The sequence below is a fragment of the Myotis myotis genome, unplaced genomic scaffold (assembly GCF_014108235.1).
Source record: "Myotis myotis isolate mMyoMyo1 unplaced genomic scaffold, mMyoMyo1.p scaffold_m19_p_16, whole genome shotgun sequence".
Taxonomy (NCBI): Eukaryota; Metazoa; Chordata; class Mammalia; order Chiroptera; family Vespertilionidae; genus Myotis; species Myotis myotis.
In genome coordinates, this window is record NW_023416320.1 from 6449419 (window position 1) to 6475469 (window position 26051).

At 40.8% G+C, this 26051-nt stretch overlaps 1 protein-coding gene across 6 annotated transcripts in view; it reads right to left on the reverse strand.

Moving 5' to 3' along the window:
* The window catches only part of SNTG1 (syntrophin gamma 1), a 114373-nt gene that overhangs the window by 84542 nt on the left and 3780 nt on the right, over window positions 1-26051 (reverse strand). For 2 of the 6 annotated variants that reach the window (XM_036337677.1, XM_036337678.1), the window contains exons 1-3: window positions 22791-23032; window positions 21751-21909; window positions 20559-21339 (exon numbers count right to left, since the gene is read on the reverse strand). The gene's annotated coding sequence lies outside the window, so the exon portion shown is untranslated. Of the gene's footprint in view, window positions 1-20558; window positions 21340-21750; window positions 21910-22790; window positions 23036-26051 lie in introns of those variants that run through there. The other 4 variants (XM_036337675.1, XM_036337672.1, XM_036337673.1 and 1 more) reach the window with 4 other exon arrangements.

A 26051-nucleotide genomic window follows, 5' to 3' on the forward strand; every position in this document is an offset into this window, starting at 1 on the left:
CCAGGTGTACCTCTCCTCCTATCAGACCATTCCTCTTCCCGCCAGGACACTGCCTGCCTCATCACGACACGTAGCCCGAGAATCCTGTCCTGAGAACCTCACCCAGCTACTTGAGAGCCCCAGGACTAGCCTCACCAGCCTTTAATTCTTGTTGAAGTCATGTCCCATCTACCGTATCCATCTACCAAGGTATCGCTTCATGTCTGATCATTAAGGCTGGCTCTGCCCGTCCTGTACCTCTGACCTCAACACCGCCAAAGAGGCTCCCATTTGCTTCTGCGTATCCCCTTTACAAGAACTGGCTACACAGAGCCTCCGAGAGGGCCAGACAAATAGAGGGGAAGCAGGTGTCTGCCCAGCTGCCACTGGTGTGCTTTGCCTGCAATCCTCACATTCCCTCAAATCCCATTTCAAATTATTTTGTCAAATGAGCAGAAACAATGTCATTTTTCCCTACAAGTTGATAGAAAAAAAAATCAAGAATTGAGCTGGGTCCTAAATAAATGTGAGATTCCAACAAGCGACTGGCTTCTCCTTAGCCTCCGCATTTTCTTCCATCAGAAGATGATGGGAGTTCCAGGCTCATGAGATAAATGTGAGTGAGCCACAGCAGAAAGCACTGCAACAGGGAGATGACTCAGCATCAGAGTCCAATCCATGTGAGCCATGATCGTGGCTTTCTTTTACATAGAAATTGTATTATAATAACTTATGACAGAATGTCTTACTCCAAGAAAGCCCACTAAAAGAATGGCACTAGAAGTGAGGTAGGTATTCTTTATCTCGGATTTTTCATTTACCAGGATAACAGTTACAAACACAGACCTTCAGCAAAAGTAAAGGACAACATGGAAAATTCCATTTCAGGAAGAAAGTGGGTCAGGATGCAGGACTGACAAGTGGCACTAAAGGGATCCATGTGTCTACCCAGTGGAAAGCACCAGCCACATTGGTTCCCGCAGCCAGAAGTTTTCTATCCATTGGAAACTGGGCCTATGAAAGACAGTGGGGTATGGGCTTCTTCGTAGAGGAAAGATCTTCCTTTTCTGCTGTTGATAACGCTGGTAAATCTTAAGTACAATATTTAATGTTCATGTTGCTGAAAACTGCTGTTGCCTTGCAGACAACAGAGGATAGAAGTTTCTTTTAAAAGGGATATCGCTCTGAAAGTGGGAGAAAAAAGGCCAGCTGTGTGTCTAAAGTAGAAACTGCAGAAAACGGGAACCTTACAACCCCGTATAGCTAACCCCGTATAATGGTAGGTCAGCTTCCTACTTCTGCAGTTAATTTCTTCTTGAGCAAGCCATCAGCTAACATTATGGAAAAGGACAGTCCTGATAACATAGAGAAACAGTTTCCAAGATGATCTTTTTTAAACATTTTTAAAATATATACCATTTGCTACAGCATGGATGGACATGGAGAGCATTATGCTAAGCGAAATAAGCCAGTTGGAGAAAGATAAGTATCATGTGATCGCACTCATTTGTGGAATATAATGAACAACATAAACTGATGAACAAAAATAGAACCAGAGACATCGTAGAAGCATCGAACAGTCTGTCAAACTTCAGAGGGAAGGCAGGGGAGGATGAGGGGCAGGGGGAGGGGGAGGGTAGGAGATCAACCAAAGGACTTGTATCCATGCATATCAGCATAACCAATGGACATAGACAGTAAGAAGGTGAGGGCATGTGCTGGGGGTTGGGGGTGGCCATGGAGAGGTCAATGGGGGGAAAAGGAGACATATGTAATACTATACGTAATACTTTAAACAATAAAGAATTTAAAATAAAATAAAATATGAATTTCTGAGATTAAAAATATTATGTTTTTATTTATTTGAGAGAGAGAGAGAAAGGGAGAGAGAGAGACAGAAACATCCATGAGAGAGAAACATCAACATGGATGGGTGGCCTCCTGCATGTCCCCTGCTGGGGATGGAGCCCACAACTTGGGCATGTGCCCTGACCTGGAATCAAACCACAGCCTCCAGGTTCATGGGTGGACACTCCACCACTGAGCCACAATGGCCAGGCCCCAAGATAGTCTTTTAATAAAAGTATATTTTCCTATACATGCAACCCTTTCCCTTTTACATAGCACTGTTTCTGTTAAAGCTCCCAGCCAAATTCAGCTGACAGATCCTCCACATTTCCCTAATTGAAAGTCTTCCTCTTTCTATCCAGAAACGGAAGAGCTATTTTCTTATTGCATCCCTCAAAGGGTGAGGGAGAGCATTTAAACTCTGGTTGAAACAATGCTTTCACTTTTATGAAGGCCGCTTTGCAGACCCAAATGGAAAAATATTTCTCTAATAAGAAACATCATCTTTCTCCTCCATGACCAGCAATAGTTCACCTGTGATTGCGTGCTTCCCTGTTTCGCCCAAGAACGATCTTAGGTTTCACAGTAGTAAATTCTTGGAGTGGAAAGAAAACATTAACAGGCATGTCACCACTGGGTTGCTTGTTTCTGAGATGCCCATCTCTCTACCAACAGACATCATCTCTCTCTCCCATCCTGTCAGAGCCACGGGCCTCTGGACGGACAGACTGCCTTTTGTTTGGTCCCACAATGGATTCTGCTCAAAGTCCTAACTTATGCTTTTATTACTATGCATGTAAGAATACGTAGAATTCCTGATTGCAAGATATAAAAATTTTAAATCTCTATGTTCTTTGTATCAATGACTCTTCTTAAGTAAACAGCAACTGATATATGATTTCACAGGTGAGAAAAATCTCTCCAGCTGGAAAGAAGAAAAAGTTGGCATTGAAAAGAAGCATACGTCAATCAAAAGGAAGAAGAAAAACGACATTGAAAACGAGATGACATATATGGGTCCTTGAATTGTTTCGCCAAGGGCTTTGAAATCAAGGCCTAAGGCCTCTCAGAGCTTACCAGCCCGAGAAAAGCTCATAAATGGCATATATCTCAATAATAAAATAATGAAAAATTTGGAGCTTTCAACATGTAGGAACTCTGCTCAGCTTTCAACATGTGGGAAACTGCTCATCAGTGACCACAGTGATTTTGCAGTACTTCAAGATTATGTCACACAACGCAATAGGTAGATGACATAGCACAGAATTAATTGTACACTTGAAACCTATACAATTTTATCACCCCGATAAATTTATTAAAAATACTTATCTCCAATCAAAAATCTTACAAAAAATGTATTTGTCTTACTCTTTTACAGAAGAGAGTGATTCCAATGGGGATTCACAACATTTTAAAGCAGAAAGTCTGCTACCAGCAAAGAAATACTCCTGAGTATAAGAATAAATCACGTGAATCCATTTCCCACTAAAGATAAGTAAGTGAGGAAAAGCTTCTGGGTGTGTTTTGCCTGTTGATTTGTAATTGTAAGAGCCTTACGTCTTGCTTGTGCACTTGAACTTGTGAAAGCCCTGGGACTCACTCACTTCACCTCATCCATCAAGACAACAGACACACTAAGCTCAACATTAAACACGCCTGCCACTGAACCACGCTCCAAAGAGAGTGGGGACGCGCTAAAAGGGAATATCACTTTATGAATATATTTTAGCAATCAATTTAAGTTTAAAAATTAAACTAGCTAGAAAAAACCACTTATTTGTCTAATCAGGACATACAACAGGTTTCTGAAATAACAATATGCATTGAACTATATTATACAAAGTCTTTGGTCTTAAAGCAAAATGAACTATACCAAATATTCTAGCTGAGAGTAGTTTCACTAATGTCATATGTACATGATGGATCTTTAAGAAATAGGATACCTGATATTGCAATGATGCCAGGCATAATTATTCTTTTGATGCTCATGGAAATGTTTTAAGTTTGTTCACATTTTGGAGTTATGAATGACGTTGCCAAATATAGAGATGCCAGTTTATAAATACTTCTGCTAAACAGAATGCTGGGTGCATAAGGATTTACAATATATGGATCTTGAATAACTAAAAATATTGTAGTTTTCTGATTTCTTTAAAGTAAACAGTGAATAACAAATATATTATTTAAAGGAATATTACATACTAATAAGTCAGTAGGCTTTTGTCTGTGTTTAGGGAAGCAGAAAAAAACATTCATGGTAACACATTGGTCTTATTTCTGAGAACTACTCTGAACTTGTAATAACAAAAATAAGCTTTGTCATTTGTTCTCTGGCTAGATATTTCATGAGGGGGAGGTTTCCGGGTTAATGAAGGGGTGTGTCAAGTAAAATTTCAAGAAAATGGCAGATTTTATTAAAACCATAAATTAAAGACAAAAAGAAAAGAGAGAAAACATGCATTCTAATTATTTCAAGTTTTGCTTTTGGCTCTATTTTTCTCTGTGAAAATTTAAAATAAAATTATGGAAATATACACTGGATCACCTTTCTCCCTCTAAATAGCACCACTTACAAATTATCTTTATGATACTTACTAGACATTATAGTCTCAAATAATTTCTGTTAAAGAGAGCTGTTAGCAATTTTTATGTTTGACCCATAGTTACTAATCAAAGGTATGAACCATCTAGCTATTTTACATCTGTCCGAATGTGGTCTGTGCTAATTTAAGTACTATATTGTAAGGCAATAGACATTATTTAAATTTTACTTTCTGGTCATGTGGGATTCTCTCTCTGCTTTGGTTTCCTCTACAAATTACCCAGCTAGTTACCAATTATTAGGGAAATGAAGATAACATGAAAACAGATGTTAAATTATTACAATTACGTCTATGCAAACCACTCTCATTACATGTATAATCATATCTTCTTCATCTACATTTTGATTGTAACAGAAAACATAACAGATAATTTCAAGTCTCAACTTGCTTCACTAAAGAAATATGGTGAAGTACATTCTGATACTTGCAGTTCTATCTGTTTATTTTTAATCACAGGGAATTTTTATTACAAATATAAGAGACGTAACTGTAAATAAGGAATGAGGAGAAAAAAAAGCAGCAGGTTAGAGTTGCTACATAAAATAATTTCATACTTTTCTTACACATCATTGTAATATTCATTTTTATAGGATTCTGGCTTTCTAGGAAATGAACTGAGCCTCCACAAAGTTGTATTTGTTTTTCTGACCAAAGCCATGTATTTCTTCACTCTATGGGAGACCTGACATCAGCGATAACAATACTAATGACTATATAAGGCTTCAAATTTTTCAAGGTGATTTCCAATTTCTAAAGTAATTTAATTCTCATCAGACCCTGGGGAGAAAATAAAACAGATATCATCTCTATTTCCTTTGTATTTATATGCCATTATAAATAAGAAAAAAGAGCAGGAGCTCCAAATTCTAGATTTAAAACACGTTGCTCTCTGTGCTAGGCATCTTCTGATCACGCCTGCAGACCACTCCCCATCTCTATCCATGTTGTCACTCTGACCTAATGTAGTTACACCGGCAGCCTCTCAGGCTCTCTAGCTTCTGAGTTGATTTAGAAAGTAGGCAGTAGGAATGGGCGATAGGAGGAAGGGAGGCCCAAGAACAAGGACAGGGCATTTATCCTCTGGTTGCCTCCCAGAGGTCTCCTCGGACTGACTGAATCCCTACAGGGTAAGCTGCATTCCCTGTTAGCAGGCCTGTTGTCCCCATGGATGAGGACTGGTGTGACATATTGGTGATTAGTCCTTTTAAGTGTAAATCCTCCTAATTTGGCATGCCATTGTTTCCTGTTGGAACCCTGACAGAGAGTCTCCTCTATCTTCCTTCTACATGTTGGAGTTTTTCAAGCTCTTTCCTAGCCTTTCTTCTCATTGGCTCTTGGTTTCATTCATTCTCGTGACTCTAACTCTCATCTATAACCTTCTAAACGTACACATCCAATTCAGACTGCTCTAAGCTCCAGATTTTGATAGCCACTTACTTATCGGCAGCTCTATCTGGCAGGTAACAATTTCATCAACATGAACATGCTTGATACTGAACACTTGATTTCCACCTAGCCCACCATCCAAAACTTATTTCTAACCAAATTACCTCCATTTCTGTAAATTGGACCCGCCCACCTAGTTGGCCAAGTAAAGAACCTAGGAGCATCTCCTTGATTCGTTCTTTATTATCACCCATCAAATAAAATCTATCAACAAGACCTATAACTTCAACTCGGTAACACATTCCAAATCTGTCTAAACGTAAGTTTTATGATCCTCATTCAAGCCACATAGTGTGTGACCTAGACCACTACACTGGCATCAAACTGTGCCTCGTTCTTTCAAGTATCCCTTGATAGTCATTAATAAACATAACAACAATAACAACAAAGGGCACATCATGCCACTCACCTGCCTAACTCTCCACCTTATTCTGACTATGGTACCTCATTCTGAAGCTCCAGCCTACTCTAACTTGTTGAACAGGCCAAGATCTTTTCCCATTTGCACAATGAGGTGTGAATGCTTTCTCCTGGGTGGAATGCCTCTCCCACTGTTTTGTACTGAACTGATTCCTTCTCTTCCATTTTCATCCCAAAGGAGGCTTTCTCACCTTCTCATCAGACATTTGCATTATTGGATATAATAGTACCAAAATGTTTATATTATAGAATTTCTCATGATCTGGTTACTGTCTTTCTTCAGATGCCCTGTGAAAAGAGGGGCTATGTCTGTTCTTTATATATTTTTTTCATATATATATATATATGAAAAAAATATATATATATATTTATATATATTTATATATATTTATATATATTTATATATATACTGGTGACTACACTTGCCACTCCCTATGTTCACAGATTGTCTCTCAAATAATTAAATGGGCATTAAAAAGATTTACACTTTCTAATAATAGTGTTGCCACTTCCTGATCATGTGACCATGGCCATGGTATACTCTCTCTGTGCTTCAGTAGTATCAAAGTAAAATGGGGTTCCGAGGACTCATTTAGATTTGTTATTTAAAACCTGAGTATAGCCCTAACCGGTTTGGTTCAGTGGATAGAGCATCGGCCTGCAGACTGAAGGGTCCCAGGTTCGATTCTGGTCAAGGGCATGTACCCTGGTTGCGGGCACATCCCCAGTAGGGGGTGTGCAGGAGGCAGCTGATCAATGTTTCTCATCGATGTTTCTAACTCTCTATCTCTCTCCCTTCCTCTGTAAAAAAATCAATAAAATATATTAAAAAACAAAAAACCAAAACAACACCTGGGTATAGTAAGCATTCAGTTAATGACACAGTTTTTTATTTCTAAGCTCACTGATTATATTTGCTTTCACTGGTAAAACTTCACTGCTTTCATCTTTGAAGTATTTGCTGTGCCATAATAGTATGATGAATTAGATGTCAGCAAACCTAATTTTCATTCTCACTTTGACCACTAATTACTGTGTAAAATTAGGACAAAGACATATCTTTCTTGGTCCAAATTTCACTGTCCCCAAAAATGAAAGTGCTGGAATAATGTCAATATTACCTGCCAAAGCTAAGATGATAAGGGTTTTATGAATAACTAAAGAAAAATAGCTTTGGTATTGTCTAGAGAGCAGATTTATATCATTTTAAACTGGGAAAAAAGTGTGATATGTGCACCTTGTAAGGGAAGAAATGTAGTTTTAAAACAGTGACACTACTTTTTGCAATTCTGGGAGAAATTCACATCTCAGAGCTTTGAGAAATGAAGGAAACCTAGGGAGCATTTAGTATAGCCTACATTTGGCAGATGGTGAAGGTGAAACTTGGCAGTTTTCTACATGCCAATCAAAATCAACTGCCCAGACACTTACTTCATGACTAAATTTATCATTTTGAGAAAGAAAAGTATATCCTTTTCATGAAACAAATACTGAGATATTAATAAGTTTTCTTTTACTTGATTGGCAAAAAATATAATAATAAAGTAAAAATAGCATTGCCCCTGAATTCCTGACTTCATTTGAAAAAGAAAAAAGTGAATAGCCTAAATTTTAGTGCCAGTAGAAACTGAAAGAGGAATAGTATATTCAATGCAAACAGCACTTGTCAGAGCCTTTACAATTATGATTTAAACTGGAAATAAGTTGTTTATTTTACCCATTATATGTATGGGACATTTCAGATGGTCAGTAATATGTTTAACTTTAGCTTTAATAGAAATGAAGCAGCTAACACTTAAGATTTACTTAGAGAGGAACAGTCATAAATATTCAATGAAACTCGTTGTCCTCTGAACTTTCATTCAAGGTCACATGTTCCCATAGTAACTGAAACATGCTTGAGAATTAATGATTACATCAGTGATAATTATACCCATAAAAACATTAGTAGAATAAGATAGCTCAATTAACCCAAAAGGGCACATTAACAAGTACACCCCCAAGCTTTTGGAACTATGGCATTCTTAGACTATACAAGTTACCTATGAGTATACGCAATTTAGATCTCCTTGTCACAACTGAAAAACACAAAAATCATAGACATCCAATAAATCCATGTGTTACATGTAATGCTCATTTTTTAAAAAAAACTGAATGTTTGTCCCAACTGATACCACATGGATTCATACAATAACTAAATAACGATTAAGATCTCATGAGGTGAGCTTCATGCCCATAAGAAAAGAAAAAGGCAGTGGTCTTCTCTTAACAAGACCAGGGAATTACAGATTAGGCATAAGGGCTGAGTTACATTTAATCCAACACACAGGATTGAGTTTCTTCTGTTTTTTTTTAAGGATTGAGTATTCATTATTAATTTGCAATTAAGCTGTAAATCACCCTTGTTGCGTGTGGAAATAGTTTCACAGTACCTTCCTTCCCCTCCCCCACAGCATGATGACATTGATTCTTTTTTTTTGTATAAATCCACTTTTTAAAAAATATATATTTTATTGATTTTTTTTACAGAGAGGAAAGGAGAGGGATAGAGAGTTAGAGACATCCATGAGAGAGAAACATCGATCAGCTGCCTCCTGCACACTTCCCACTGGGGATGTGCCCGCAACCAAGGTACATGCCCTTGACCAGAATTGAACCTGGGACCCTTCCGTCTGCAGGCCAACACTCTATCCACTGAGTCAAACTGGTTAGGGCGAATTTTTTTTAAAATACATTTTTATTGATTTCAGAGAGGAAGGGAGAGGGAGAGAGAGAAATATCGATGAGAGAGAATCATTGACTGGCTGCCTCCTGCATGCCCCCTACTGGGGAACGAGCCCGCAACACAGGCATGTGCCCCTGAAGAGAATTGAACCTGGGACCCTTCAGTTCACAGGCCGACGCTCTATCCACTCAGCCAAACCAGCTAGGGCAATGATGACATTGATTCTTGATCTATTTTCATATAAATGTGTCCTACCATTTCAAAGGACTTAGCAACTCCAGTGAACAGCATGCCAACTGGCTTCCTCACCAACCACAAACCAACCCCCAGCCCTGTCCTAGGAAGAGCAGCTTCTAAAAGCATCAGACATAGAGACTGTGGCTTTAAACGTTAATGGCGTCTGGGATAAGGACAAGCGCGGGATTTTTTTCTACCTGGCCTGGGAAAGCTTTGGGACCAGAGAGTGAAAGCCAACTTATAATGTAGAGAGTATGGTTCTCTACTTATAATGTAGAGAGTATGGTTCTCAGAGGCACTGGAACTTCTTTTTTTTTTCAGCTTTACAGATATTTTTATTGATTTCAGAGAGGAAGAGAGAGGGAGAGAGAGAAACATCAATAATGAGAGAGAATCACTGCATGCGCCCTACTGGGGATCGAGCCTGCCCCCTGGGCATGTGCCCTTGACTGGAATCGAACCTGGGACCCTAAGTCTGCAGGCCTATGCTCTATCCACTGAGCCAAACCGGCTAGGGGAGGCTCTGGGACTTTTAATGAAACAGTCTCCTCTACCCCCTGAGCCTGGGAGTACTTCAGAATTTGTAGTTAAGGCAACTGTGCAGACAATGTCTTCTTTAATGTTTCAACAAAAGACTGACAACCTTCTGGCCTAGAGGAGCTCCATCATTTTTATAGGTTTTGCTTAACAGGCAGAACTGAGCTTTAAGAGCCTATCATGAATAGCAGAATCCAATAAAAATCTAGAGGGAGGAAAATTTTTAACAAAATGGGGTTTTATCAAATTACAGCCGTTAGAGGAGATGGAGGGCATTCGAACCAAAAATATAAGGAGTACTTAAGGAGATTCAAGTACAACACTCAAACTAAACTATTCAGTAGATGATTGAGGAATAAGAAAGTAATTGTTGAGTAGCTTGAGAGTTAAGGTTTAAGAAATATCTCAAAAATCTCATGTGCCCTGATTATGAAGTCCATGGGGTGGCTAAATTCCTCTCTGGGGACACACAAGTCCTGGCAGGCAGCTCTCTGCATAAAATCACCATCTCTGGGACAAGGTGAGTGCTCCCATCTACAACCTGCCCCTTCAGATGCCTTCCAGTGGGAAACTACAAGTTCTTGCTGTTTTCCCATATCTCACCCAGACTTTGTATATAAGATTTTTTCTTAAACTTTCTTCAAATTACCTATTTCAGTGATCTGGTTTCCTGTCGGGATACTGACTGGTAGGAAGTAGTATCATGAATTAATTTCCTGTCATGAAGTCCAAGAGTGTAACAGAAGGAAGGGAGAACGAGAGGGAGGAATTCCATTAAATGTTAGGGACTGGCAGATTAGCACAGCAGTTCATGTGAATCCTGACTATGTAGCCAAGATTTTCATCTTGAGTATCCAATTTAATAAACACGTGTCATGTTTCTCCATGTATAAAATGGAGATTATAATTACCTACCTTTCAGGATTCTCGTACAGATGAAATTAGATATGACATGCAAAGTGCTTAGCACATGCTGAGTTGATATTGTTGCTTTGGAACATATCATGGAGAATGATTATACATAAGATTGTAGAGCCAGACGGGCTCAGCTTGCAAACAGCGTGGCACAGGATGCCAAGGAGTTAGCCTGTCGGTTATGAACAGCCAACCAAGGTTAGTCGTTAAGGGCATGTAAAGACTGGGATTTGTGTTTTGGAAGATAAACCTAAGAATGTCATGGATAGAAAAGAAGTCAGGGGACCAATTAGGAGGCTGCTAGCATCGCCATGGAGGGGAGAAGGCAAAGGCCAAGGTAAACTCAAGGCAGAATTTCAGACTTTACTGATAGAGTATGACACAGGAGGCCGAGAAACAAAGCCAATGACTCTACCCTAATTACAAGCTCCTGGGCCTGACTGGAGTAATGTTTCATAGAGGAAACTAAAATGAGAGAGGGAGGTACTAAAAGAAGGTGGGCGGGAGAGAGAGAACACAGTGTCTTCAAGAGAGCTAAACAAAGAGAACTGTAAAATCAAAGAAAGTCACATGTTGCACTGGGTTGCTATTTTTCTTATGTGCCTTTGTAATTATAGTTTCTCTTGCCATAAGCTTCTGGAAAAAGCCTAGTCATTGTCCTAAATGCTCCCCATTCTGAATACAGATGATCGAATCCTAGTTGTGCTAACTTATTTTTGTCCTCCATGTTTCCTGAAAAATGGCAGTTAGATCTAGATCAGGATTTTCAAATAGAGATGTAATACTAGCCACATAGGTTATTTTAAATACGCTGGTAGTCGCATCTCTAAAAAGTACAGAGAAGCAAATGGAATTAATTTTTGTAACAGCTCTAGTGAAGCTAATTGATATATAACACAGTGCACATATTTAAAGGGTACAGTTTAAAACTCTCACCAAAATCAAGATACTGAACACTTGGCCCTGGCCAGTTTGGCTCAGGGGAAAGATTACTGGCCAGCAACTGAAGGGTCCTGGGTTCAATTCTGGTCAAGGGCATGTACCAGGGTTGCAGGCTCCTTTCCAGCCCTGGTTGGGACGCTTGTGTGGAAGGCAACCAATTGATGTGTCTCTCTTACATCCATCATGGATGCTCCTCTCTCTCTTCCTCCCTTCCACTCTCTCTTCCTCCCTTCCACTCTCTCCCCCTGCCTTCCACTCTCTCTACAAATCAATGGAAAAATATCCTTGGGTGTGGATTAATAAGACAAAAGATATGAACACTTGAACCAATTTTGCATTTTATATTTTAATTACCAAACCTGTGAATGATTGAAATCTACAATTCTCTAAAACTGCAAGTTGCATAATAGTTCTTAAAAGATTATTCAGTTCACTATAAAATCGACTCATAGTAAAAACACGGACATTGTAGCAAAAGTGACTTTGTTAGTTTTAGCACACTGAATTTTCAAGGCAAATAATAGGAAGGCACCATATATTAAAATAAAAGAAAACATTCCTTTTAGGTAAATCAATTTTCAAATTTATTTTTAAATTTGGACCAGCTCTGTTAATGGTCCCCATACTTTCCCATTTCAAAATGCAGTGATAAAACTGTTTAGTAATGGGATGAGAACAGACATCTAGATCAATGAATAAAATGGACAGCATCAAAACAAATCCTTACATCTATGGCCAATGATTTTAAACAACGTGCCAAGATGATTAAATGACAAAAGAATATTTTCTTCAAGGAATGGTGCTGGGACAACTAGTTATCTACATGAGGAAGAATGACAGTGGCCCATACAACACAGCATATAGAGAAATTTTCTCAAAATAGATCAAATACCTAAATGTAAGAACAAAAACTGTACAACTAATGGAGCGAAACATAGATAGGAATCTTGTTATCTTGGGTTAGGCAGTGGTCTCTTATTTATGGCACCAACATCACATGCAACAACAACAAAAAAACATACAGTAGATAAATTGGACTTTATTCAAAATTTTTTGTGCTTCAGAGGACATTATCAACAACAAAATGAAGAAAACACACACACAAAATAAACAACCCATATAACGGAAGAAGATATTTTCAAATCACGTATCTGATAAAGTTCTAGTACACAAAATTTATTGAGAACTCTCACAACTCATTAACAAAAAGACAAACATCCTACTTAAAAATGCCCCCCCCCCAAATTTATAGACATTTATCTGAAGAAGCCAATAACCATCAAAAGGTGCTCAATAGCCCAGCCGGTGTGGCTCAGTGGTTGAGCGTTGACCTATGAACCAGGAGGTCACGGTTCAATTCCCGGCCAGAGCATTAACTAAAATGTCTTCTTAGAAAAATCAATAATTGTGTGGGAGCTTTATTGAACTGTTTAAACTTTTGCCTTAATTCTTAGAAAAGTTTTGTTGTGTGCCTAGTGCTCTTAGAGCACAAGTGAATGGTATAAAACAATCTTCATTAATGGAATGCCAGAGTTTAAAACGATTATTACTTGTCCCAAATCCTTTGTTTTATTGCCCTTTGCTGTTCAGTGTTCAGGTGCATTTATAGGAAAATGTTCTGCTTATCTAGTACCTCATAACAAACTACCTAGATGTGAATGTTCAAAACGCCATTATTCATAGTAGCCCCAAACTGGAAACAACCCAAACGTCCTTCAATTTTGTTAGATAAGCCCACAAAACAGTGCAGGCACATCATGCAATACTGTTCCTGTTGAACAATGAAAATAACCTTCTGGCACATGCAACAATGTTGATGGGCCTCAAAGGCCTTGTGTTGTATGGAAAAAACAAAAGCCAATCTCAAAAGATTATATACTGTATGAATCTGTTTAAAGAACAGTCTCAAAATAACAGAACTCTAGAGATGGAGAATGGATTTGTGTTTTCCAGGAAATTGGGGAGTAGACCACACTATTAAAAGTCAGAACAAGGAAGTCTAGTGTGGTGATAAAATTATTCTCTATCTTAATTGTGATGGCAAATGTATATATGGCATAAAGTACATAAAATGCCATACACATATAACTTCAGATAAAAACTGAAGAACTCTGCCCTAACCGGTTTGGCTCAGTGGATAGAGCGTCGGTCTGCAGACTGAAAGGTCCCAGGTTCGATTCCAGTCAAGGCATGTACCTTGGTTGCGGGCACATCCTCAGTAGGAGGTGTGCAGGAGGCAGCTGATCGATGTTTCTAACTCTCTCTCTATCCCTCTCCCTTCCTCTCTGCAAAATATCAATAAAATATATTTTTTAAAAAAACTGAAGAACTCTTAGTAAGATTTATAATCTATTTGACAATGTGCCAATAGAAATTCCCGGTTATATTGCTGTACGATAATTATGTAAGATGTTACCATTGGGGAGGTTGAGTGAAGGCTTCATGTTAGTGCAGTCGGCCTGGTGGGGGGGGGGGGGGGAGATGGGAGGGAGGGAGGAGGTCAATTCGGGGAGGGGAAATGGAGACATCTGTAGTACTATCGACAAATAAACATAAATTTTTTTAAAACATAAAGAATCTCTGCAACTTCTTTTGAGTCCATATTTAAAAACAAATACAAAGTTAAAAAACAACAACAACAACCTTGTTATCCCTAGCCGCATCTATGATGGACATTCAATCTCATTTGCTTGAAATTCTGGAAGACTTAGAACTTACCACTTCTCTACCTTCTCCACATCCTAGGTTACTAGTTTACCCTGAACCATGGATCCATAAAGAGATATTCATTGAACAGTATTCAGTTGTCCTTTACTGTTCTTGGAGTATCATCACTGATTAAACCATAATTTACAGCTCTATTTCAACTCAGTCATAAACTAAATTTGAATCTTTTAACAAATTTCAGAAATTTTCTCAGAGTCAAATTCCTAACCTGATAATCTGTGACTACATTTCCAACTCTACCTTGCGATTCTAAATATCCTTGCTTTGTCTTAATAGACGCCAACCTTCTTGAGATCAGAGACCAAGCTTAGTCTTTAAAAGTAATTTATACTGGAGGGAGGGGGGAAAGTAATCTAAATTGTATCATTCTGCATGCTGAGGTAGCCTACTTATATGAACAGACACGGTGAGTTATGAATTGTGTTTGCTTCTGTTCATCAGTATTCTGACCACTTGATTTGAAATTTAGTTTATGACTGAGTTCTGGCAATGCCAGCAAAGCAAGTATTGAACTCAGATTATTTCTAACAAACTATTTTTTTCTACAAAGTAAAATTCACTTTTATTTATGAAAGACTTAAGAATTTAAAATGGTTGAAGTGTATCTTCATATGTTAATACATGAATCTTGTTTTATAATTCTATATATTGTATAAATTTAAAGAGCTTTCAGCTTCTTTATTACTTAAATAAATAAAATTTTATTGGTTTCCCGGAGCTAGTAGATACACTAATCCCATTCATTAAAATTTAACCTGCCTTGAACTTCCTTTCAAAATACCCTCGAAAATGTCAAAACCCCTGGTATTATAGAAACATATATATTGCTTTAACAATTTAACATGTAGATGTAATGATGTTCTGTAATGTGTTTAATTAGCATCATCTGTTAAACATTCATTGCTAACTCACTTTATAACGTGCTTTATTAAAAGTCATTAAAACCTGCAGCTGCATCCCGTAATCATTTTCTAAATATAAAGACTGCATTTATAAATGATCTCCTTGTTCAAAATACTGCCACACACTCACAAACTCTTTGTTAGAAGCCAGAAAGCTTTTATTCTTTACAAAAAGAAATGCGAAGTAATTCATCAGATGCCAAATATTTTTTTTGGCCACATGTCAGCCTTGTTCCCAGTGTTCAGCCTTTGTGCTCATTAAGAATAGTTATAGTTTTAGATTGATGCTCAGAACTTCTATCTATTTGAGTGCCATCTTGCTCCTAGGGCTCAATCTCTTAATAAGTATCCTTGATAAACCTGTAAAAGCACAATGATTTGGCTCAGCTAAGCACACTGAAGTAAAGTTCTTATGAAAATATTCCGGAACTACACAATGAGAGAAGAAACTGCATTCATTTTGAGATTTGTCAATTCTGTTCAGGAGGAATAAAAATAGCCTATTGGGGGTTTTCAATGCTTGTGTAAATGATGTAAATGATTTCTAGGCTTCACTCAATTGTTTATTCTATGATTATACTTCTTTTATGCATGTGCAAGAAAACAAGTTCAGAAAAATAAAATTTGGAAAAAATTTCAAGAAATTTAATTTTCACACAAATAATTAAAGTGTGTGTAATAGAGTTGCTTATTTCTCACAACAATTTCTTTTAAAATCTTTAGCAGTTGTCAGTATTTTTGACAGTATTCCCCAAAATAATGTAACTGGTGGGAAGAGAAGAAGGGAGAAGGAGAGAGAGAGTGAATCATTGATTGGCTGCCATCTGCAAGCCCCCTACTGGGGATTAAGCCTGCAACCCAGGCATATGCCCTTACGGGAAATCAAACCGTGGCCTCCTGGTTCATAGGTTGACGATCAACCACTGACCCACACTGGCAGGGCAATAATAAATATTCTTAAACCAGCTTCTACCTGCATTAAAATATGTAATCCATTAAGAGATATAAGAAAATTGATGCTGAATTAGCACAGAAAACATATTGTCTATACTGAGAGTTCTTAAATAGAAGAGGCATGCCCACATATTGTAATCAGTAGGGAGGTTTTTGATGAGGGAATAAATGAATGCTACTAAAGATTACTTATAACTTAAAGATCAAGCACTTCCGTTTCCAAAACACTCTCAAAAGCATTCTATTGGGGCTCTCCAATATTTCACACAGTAGGCATTCGCTCATTCATCCCACAAAGATTTAGACGTCATATTAGAATTGTACCTTAATCCGTACGGACAGTATCCCCTGTTACAGAAGAAAAGTTAGGTTTATTGGGTCCAGTGACTTGCCTAAGATATAATGACAAGCATTCAAGAATCCTAATGTTTGGACTGTCAAACAGCACTCGTTCTGCTACATGATGATAGGTAACATATTTTACCCCGCAGCATGTCGTCTCTTTGAGCACACGCCCTGTAGAACTCATTCACCTTCACTAAACAAAGAAGAAAATAGTAAATAAGAATAGCATTTGAGTGCTATTCTATGACTCATTGTACAGGGTTATGGGGAGCTGAGATGACTATAAAAATCATTTCCAGGTTACAACACGCCCTTCTTCACTAATAGCTTTTACCTTGCTCATTAGAATTGGGTGAGTAATTTACATCTTTAAAATGACATAAAAATAAAAGTCAGTTACTGAGGGCCTTCTTCTATTCTAGTAATTATCATCTCATACTTTTATATTTTTTGATATACACATACCTTGATTCAAATCACCCCAAAATTTCTAAGGCAAACTCTGGACATTGAAGTCCAATATGATCTGTAGGTCTCAGTAATGACATTAGAAATATCCAGTTAATATTCAGATGATCTACACAAAACGTTAAACAAGAGGTTGTTTTTATAATATTTTATAATTTAAAGATTCAGGCCAGAACTCTCTGTCCCAGTTGCCACACACCATTTCTTGTAAAAAAATAAATAAATAAAAGCAATTGGACGGATCCCAGGGCTCATTTCTGATTATCCTCTGGTCCTATATACACTTTACATTTCCTGTTTATGCAATCCTATGTCACCTTTCTCCTTTGCGTCTCAAATGTAAGCAAAGGTCAACAACCTTTTACCAACAAAGCAGTGTCAGCACCACCACTGCCCTCACCCGGGGAGGGGATGCTGAATTACTGTGTCTAGTTCTCTGCAGACCTCAATGGTCCTTTTTCCCTAATGGGCCAAAATAACTATCAAGCAGTTTCTGGGATCTGAATATCCTGGAATAAAGCACTGATTTAACTTTAAACACAAGTGATTGTGTGCAAAAAACGGTTTGCTAACATTAACACCCACTCTTCTTGGGGAGGAAGCACTTAGAGATTAGCATCTAGGAGGGCATTAAATTGATTTACCAAACTCTATCTCGATGGGAATGACATTTCTGCAAAGATAATGATTGTTATGAGCTTCCGTGCACTTTGCCTGAGCTTGGAAGGGTGAATTCGAGTTATTAATTTCTGTGACTAAATCTCCAAAGGATTTAGGCAAAGATAACTTTTACTTCGTGCCATTTCACGCACACATAGGGGAAGCCTGCCCCCTGTACCACTAGAGGGTCACCGTGGCCACATACGCACAGGATGCTTCCTAGAATTCATTTTCTGCTTTCATTTTTATGAGGTGCCAGCCACGAGAGTCTATGTTAATTGACGACCAAAATATTAGTCTAACAATATACCATACGTCTCTTAAAGCATCATTAATTATTTCATGAGGCAGTTTCATTTTCACATCTCTCAGGTTAGAAAAAAAAATCATGTTGTATTAGGAGCATATCATAGGTCTCCTAGGAAGGAATCCAAATCCTCAGATGATGGTCATTTCTCTTTTATTTTTTATTTTTATTTATTTCAGAGAGGAAGGAAGAAGGAGAGAAAGAGAGAAACATCAACGATGAGAGAGAATCATTGATCAGCTGCCTCCCTCACGGCCCCTCCCTGGGGATTGAGCCTGCAACCTGGGCATGTGTCCTTGACTGGAATCGAACCTGGGACCCTTCAGTCTGCAGGCCGATGCTCTTTCCACTGAGCCAGACTGGCTAGGGCGATGGTCATTTCTGACCTATAAACAGCAATACAGTCCCCAAACAGCTCAATGACACAGACGTCCCGGCTCCCTTTCTGCTAAACAAGCAGGCTAGTGGTCAACGGTAAGTGCCAGTGAAGAAGGATTTTCTTCCCTCCGAGTGTAATTGCTACTCTCGGCCAATTCAAAACAAGGGCCCATCAACCTACCAACAAATACCATCTTTCCTGGCTCGGGATTTTTGTGCTGAAACTGAGAAGGAAGGTATGTATGTATGGGTATGTATTAGGAGTACTTCATTATCGTTTAGCTGTGACCTACAAATTAAAAGAAAAAATTAAGGAACTGTAGTTTTTCACAGGGGCAAACTCTTTCCACAGTGCTGGTTATGCATATAGCATCATATGTGCTTCCATGATTGAAAAAGTCCAGCCTTGCAAGTCAGCACTCTCCACAGAACTGAATGTGTGCACTAGAATTGATGGAGCCCTTAGTGAAGTGTCAGGCAAAGGCTATAAATCTGTGTAACTTCTTTTACCTAAATGAGCCCTTTTTATTAAAGCCGAATGCTTATCAAGGTCACTATGAAAGATGGTAGTTTTAAAGCTCTAGGGGAAGACTCCAGAAATCAGAATCAACAAAAACAGATTTAATGAACACTTTAAAGTTTATGGTCTGTCAAGAACCTATTTTCCTCTATCACGTTTCTGGATTTTAGTGACAGGTTTATTTTATAGAACTAAGTCAGAATGCTATAAAAACCCAGCTCTCCAAAAAGGCACACTAAAGCCCTAGCTGGTCTGGCTCCGTGGATAAAGTGTCAGCCTGCAGACTGAAGGGTCCTGGGTTTGATTCTGGAAAAGGGCACATGCCCGAGTTGCTGGCTTGAACCCCAGTAGGGGGCGTGCTGAAGGCAGCCAATCAATGATTCTCTCTCATCATTGAGTTTTCTATCTCTCACTCCCTTTCCCTTTCTCTCTGAAATCAATATATATATATATATATATTTATATATATATATATATATATATATATACATATATATCTCCTATATAATAAAAGGATAATATGCAAATTGACCCTAATGGCAGAGCAACCAGGAACGAATGATAGCTATGACGCGCACTGACTACCAAGGGGCAGATGCTCAATGCAGGAGCTGCCCCCTGGTGGTCAGTGCGCTCCCAGGGGGGAGCACCGCTCAGCCACAAGCTGGGCTGATGGTTGCAAGCGCACCAGTGGTGGCGGGAGCCTCTCCTGCCTCCGCAGCAGGCAGTGCTAAGGATGTCCAACTGCAGCTTAAGCTGTCAGTCAGACAACCCCAGAGGGGTTCTGGACTTCGAGAGGGTGCAGGGGGGCTGAGTGACCCCCCCACCCTCCCATCTCAAGTGCACGAATTTTCATGCACCGGGCCTCTAGTGTGTATATGTATGTGTGTGTGTGTGTGTGTGTGTGTGTGTGTGTGTGTATATATATGTAAAAAAATATATATATATTTTTAAAAGGCACATTAAAGCTTCTCACTTTCTGCTTTCTGGCAAATGCATTTTGAGCAAGCAGTCTTAAGCTTTAAAAGGCAGGAAAGACCACACTAAGTAAAAATGTGTGTATTTTTTAGTTAAGATTCTACAGGTGTAGGTATACTAGTACTTGGGTGTTCAGGTGGAAAGAGGAATCAGGTGTGTATGCATACATGCGTTTGTTCCTGTGCATTGTTTGGCAAATTGTAATCATCTAAAATATAATAGATGGAGTGGTTAAACAATCTCTACTTGATGCTTTTTGAATTTTTCATACTATGTAACACAGACAAGATTTAAAAAAAAACACCCTCTTAATGAAAGTCCAGATTTTGGAAAACCAAGACATACATAAATTTAAAAGTATGTTAGGCCAGGAATATAAAAAATACACAAGAAAGACTTTACTGTAATTATATAACCCAATATAAATTCTTTAATAGTTTTGTCATATAAGGGACTTCAGAGAAATAAAATGTTCAACAATAAAAATATTCAACTAGGTTATTAGGCAAGAGATTTTCAAAGACGATGATGCAGGAACAATTATTTAAGAATCAAATTGTTTATCTACTTCATCCACAAGGAAAAATAATACTGTATATATCTTTCTGCGAAATTCTTGAAAAAGTAGGGTTGTAAATAAGCAGGTAAAAAAAGTCTTATCACTTACCTGCCCACTGAAAGAATTAGATGCCTGTTCGTTTCTCTAACGTAGGATTCTGAATAGTTCTGGAACCTCCTCTCACAAAGCTACCAGTATATCCAAAAACAGGGGCCTCCTCTCCTGAGCATTGTTTATTCCAAAAAGTGGGGGCCTTTGAGCACCTGGATCCTCACTGCAGAGCCCATGACTTCCCAGAGCCTCAAAGAACTTGGACTTCACTCCTCTGTTTGCATGTCTCCCAGGCCCCCACGGAAAATTATTTTTGAAGTTGCAGCGGAGAGTTGAATGTGTGCAACAAGAGCACTCCTCCGAGCCCCGTATGGTCGCTGTAGCAGGTGGGTAAGAAGCGTTGTTGTTTTTCCTCTACTTAGATGGAGAGGGGGGGCGAGGGGACGAGGGGTTATGGGGAGGCGTCGCCTTTTAGATGCGAGGAGCAGGCAGCCCCGCTGCCGGCGGAGGCAAGGACAGCAGCAGGGGCCGCAGCGGCGCAGTTCGGTCCCGGTGGCTGCAGCCCAGGCTGGAGACGCTGTCCATCCCCTCCGGTACTGAAGCTCGGGGGCTGGGACCCCACCTGCAGCCGCTCCCCAGATCGCTCTCCTCCAAAGGGCTTCCTCGCCTCCCGGCCTCACCTTTCCCCGGGCGCCTTGTATTTGAGGAGGGGTTAATTGCTTCTCCACAATAATATCCTCATACTTGTTTGGTGGCGGTGTTTCCCGATATTATTTGACGTTGCAAGTAGGAATCCGTGGAAAATCCGATTTCAACCTTTCCTGACTTTTCAGTGGCCCTGGACGAGTTTCCCAATGATACAAATGAAGGAGAGAGGGAGAGGAGGAGAGGGGGAGAGGGAGAGAGAAGGAGAGAGGGGGAGAGCGAGAGAGCGAGCGAAAGAGACAGAGAGAGAGGAGAGAGGGAATGAATACAGATTATGCATCACAGAAAAGCCCCAGCTTCTTTGGGTCTCTCATTACATAAAACGGAAAGGGTCTATGCTGGAAGATCTGCCACCTTGATTACCAACTCGGTGAACCACATTTAAATTCTGAGAAACCCCACTTGAAATTCCTAGATTAAACACAGTAACGAGGTCGTGGATTCTTCTCTGACCCTCCAAGCCAAAACGACAGCTTATTGCACAATAATAATAATAATAATAATAATAATACGAACGAAAGAAAAGGCATCTCGGCGCTGCTACCTTTTCAAACGCGGCTGAATTGGCTCCGAATCCTTGCAGAGCAGCTAAGCGAATCCAGCTGTGTCAGGGCTCCGGCGCCGGGAGGACACAGCTGGGCGAGCCGGAGCCTCCGAGGCTGCATCCCAGGGAGCGCTCCCCAGCCGCCCACAGTCCAGGATCCTGTAAGGAGCGAGGAGGGGGTGGGGAGGGGGGGGGCAGATGGGGGAGGGGGAGAGAAGGGAGTTTGCGTTCACAAAGGATCAAATAAGGAATACATAGAGTCACCCCGCCCTTTTAAAGCCAGAGCTACCCCCATCGCCGCCGGCTCTCCGCCTGGGGTTCAGCCCTTTCCCCCCCGGACTCTGTTCCCACACCGCCCCCCTGGCTCCCAGGTCCCGAGTCTGCGCTCTCCCCTGCTCTTGCCGGCTCGAGGCTCCAGCTCTGCGCAGACCCCCACTCCCGCCCGCTGCACCTGCTGCGAACAGCCGAGCAGAAGGAAGTGCGTGGGTGGTCCCGAGGGCAGTCACCCGGGGCCCCGCCACCCACACTTGGCAAAGGGTGCAGGCGCCGGTGGGGTGGGATTTTGGAACAGAGATACACAACGCTGAAACTGTGGGGAAACTGATCAAAACCATGTCTACGAGGACTAAGGTAGATTGGTGAGGAAATTCGGGAAGGAATGACTAGGGGTTCCGGGGGGGGGGGGGGGAAGAGGGTGGAGAGAAACACGGATTTGTCCAGGGCGGCTGTCTCTGGCCTCCCTTCCCTGCGAATTGCACCGATTCCTCTTCCTCCGATTCCGACCTCAGAGAGGAGGAGGCAGAGGCAGCGCGATCCCCCCCAGGCTGGCGCCCGCCGATCGCCGGAGGGGGACCCGGCCTTAGCGGGGAGCTGCCCGCGCCCCCGGGGGGTCGCTGTTCTCCCGGGTCCCCGCTGAGCTGAGCCGAGGCGCGGCGAGCTAGGCCCGCGGGGGCGGCGGCAGCCACGGCGCTGCCAGGCGAAACGTCACCAAACAGGGATCGTTTGGGAATGAAAATCAAGCAGGCAGGTTATTTACTCACAGGAAAAGTCCATGTGGTCATTGGACGGGGCCCGGTCGCTGCCGCACGGATGCCCTCGCATCCCCAGTGGGCCAGCAGCCCGCACCGCCCGCCTCCCGGCTCCGGCTGGAAGCGGCCCGTGCAGCACGCTGGACCCACTGGAGCCGCGAACGCCGCGTGGGGCTGCCACGCAGCCGTGCCCGCCGTGGGAAGCAGCCCTGTCCACGTCCTCTCGCAGGCCTTTGGAACAGAAGCACCGTGGGAAGGTGTGAGGGAGTCTCCCCAACCATATCTGATTAAGCCATCCGACCTCGGCGGGATGCACAAACCGAGAATCTGTGACTTGAGGCTCATTTGGAAGGCTTGTGTTTTGCTCTGCGAAAATAGACGGATTGCTCTGGATCGTGGCAAAGGAAGTTTCCCTTTTCCCTTGGAGAAATGTAGACACACGCATGCTTCTTGTAGCTGCATAGACAAGGGCTTGTCATCTGTACAGACAAGTTTCCGAGAGTGCAGGGTGTCTGTGGGAGGACTGAACCCACCCCTTTGTGTGGGGGACTCTGGTGCCCCCCTGCCTGGACTGGAGTATAGAGGCTTTCTCCCCCAGGATTTCATGCTTTGCTTACTCCAGCTGACTGAATTGATTGTTTAAATTATTTTCTCCTGCAATGTAGAAGCAAGTGAAACGTGGGGCTCGGGGTGCAGACTTTTCTTCTCGTGGGTTCATCTTTGTCCAACAAAGATGAAGCATAAATTCGTGGAGTACTGGTAAAGGCTTCTTTAATAAAACATGTAGAAGTTTATTGGAAGCATATACAAACTCCATCTGGGCAGGGGGAAAGCCTGCTCTCTCTCTCTCTCTCTCTCTAATGGGAAAAAAATCTAAAATCTAAAAATCTGTCTCATGTCCCTTTGTCTCCAGTTTCTATATGCTCTTTGTCTGACCCTGACGCTTTCTAATTGGACCCTTCCTCAATTTAGGACCCCCATGCTTTCCTCACTGGTCATTCTGCTTCAAAGCTCAAAGCCCTCGTGGTGCCTCACCCCTTATCCTCTCCCCCTTATCTTGCAACATTCCTCTATCCCCTGTGAAAATACTTCCTTCTTCCCCATATCCTGTGACTTTTTTTTTTTTTTTTTATCTTCCGTGAATGTATGTCTTCCCCCTTAGCCTGTGGCATTTCTCTAGCCTTCACATATCCATCTTCTCTGTTCAGGTTGGAGTTGCTTTTGATTTCCTCCCTTATGTAGCTCTCTCTCAGTTGTCCTGGCTGGAGATGTTTTATTTCCCTTTATGGCTCTCCAAGCTGCTCAGGTCAGGAGTGCTTTTGATCTACCTTATAGTTGCTTTAATTGCTTGGGCCAGAGATACCGCTGTCCTTCACATATGCATTCCTCTCCCATGGACCCCCTTTATTCCCTAAGCCTGCCTGTTTTGTCTCTAAAATTACTTTCACAAGGATAATGGCAGAAATGTAACACACCAAATAAGAGAATATAAATGAGGCACAGAGTACCAAGATGTTGCTAATTAAACGCATAGGCACTTGATTTTTCAGAGCTTGAGGAACACACCCTCTCTTCCTGAGCACTGGCTGACTTCAGCTGTCTCTCTCTCAATCTTTCCCCCCATTCATTCATTCATTCTCCCTCTCCTTCTCCCTCTCTCTCTCTGCCAGTAAGGGGGGGGGAAAAAGAGTTGATTAATTTGAACTGTCATTCCCAGGAAGATAATCTAGTTTGATGTCTTTTTTTTTTTTTTTGAAAAAGCAAAATGCACTCCTTATTTTCCTCATCTTAGTTATGAGAACTAAGATGGTGAAAATTAAAGGCAACTTAACAACTGATACTACAAAAGAATATAAACAAAGTACCTCAAAACTAGGGAGCAGATAAACTGAGATGAATTAAAGAAATATTTGAAGAAATATCACTCTTGGAGAAGAGTTTTTGAAGTTCATTAATGAGAATAAAAATTTAAATGTAAATTTTCATTCTCATGTTAAATTACTATTGTTTTAAAAACGTAAACATAGTAAAATGTGAATGTAAAACATCAACACAATTATATTCACAAGAAAATTTAGTACCGTTGGGTGGCTACTGGGAATCCTAAAGCAGGTCATTCAATCTCTTGTGAAACATTTTGAGCACAAATTTAACTCCTTAGAAGGAATTTGAAATGCAAAGCAAAACCTCTAGACAATATGATCTAGAGTCATGATATTGCATATGAAACTGACACTGGCTGTATAACTTACACAAGACTCAACTATTTTGAAGCATTTTGACACCATATATAAAATGGTAACATAATTTCTGCTAACCTCATTGAATCCTCATACACACACACAACAATGTGCATAAAAACTTGTATAATTCTATAAAAATATGTAACATAGCCTGGCTGATGTGGCTCAGTGGTTGAGCGTCGACCCATGAACCAGGTCAGGACACATGCCCAGGTTGCAGGCTCAATCCCCAGTAGGGGGCATGCAGGAGGCAGCCGATCAATGATTCTCTCTTGTCACTGATGTTTCTATTTCCCTCTCCATTCCTCTCTCTTTAAAATCAATTTTTATATAACCCCAGAACATATAATATATATATATATATATATATATATATATATATATATATATATATATATATCCTATGAATTATTCCTTGGTATAAGAACTCCATTCCTGGGAGCACCACGCTGTTCTTTGATAGTCCTAAAATATCAGGGACAGGGACTAGAGGGGAAGGACATAGCCTTTATTACTTACACATGGGAAGACCCCATGGAAGCCAGGTGGGTAAGTTTCCGCCACACATGCTGCCACTAGTGAAGTTGAACTGCTAAGTCCCATCCGGCCTGCTGACTGGCCACACAGAGGGCGCTGGCCAGTGCCATTGTTTTGCCACCACCCATACTTCCCCAACACAAGATGCTGGGGTCCAACCCCAGCAGGTCCAGGGGTCCCCAAAGGTGTGGACAGAGTCGGCGAAGAAGGAATGACACAGAGACAGCATTCAGTTGATCAGCAGCCTAGCCAGGATCTCTAGCCAAGTTCTGGTCAGGATCTTCAGCCAGGTTCTGTAGCCATGTTCTCTTGCTAGGTTCTCCAGCCAGGTTCTGTCCAGGTTCTCCAGCCAGGTTCAGTCACCAGGTTCTAGTCAGGTTCTTTTGCCATGTTCTATCCAGGTTCTGTAGCCAGGTTCTGTCTCTAGGATCTTCAGCCATGTTCTGTCTCTAGGTTCTGTGGCCAGTTTCTGTCCAGGATCTTTTGCCATGTT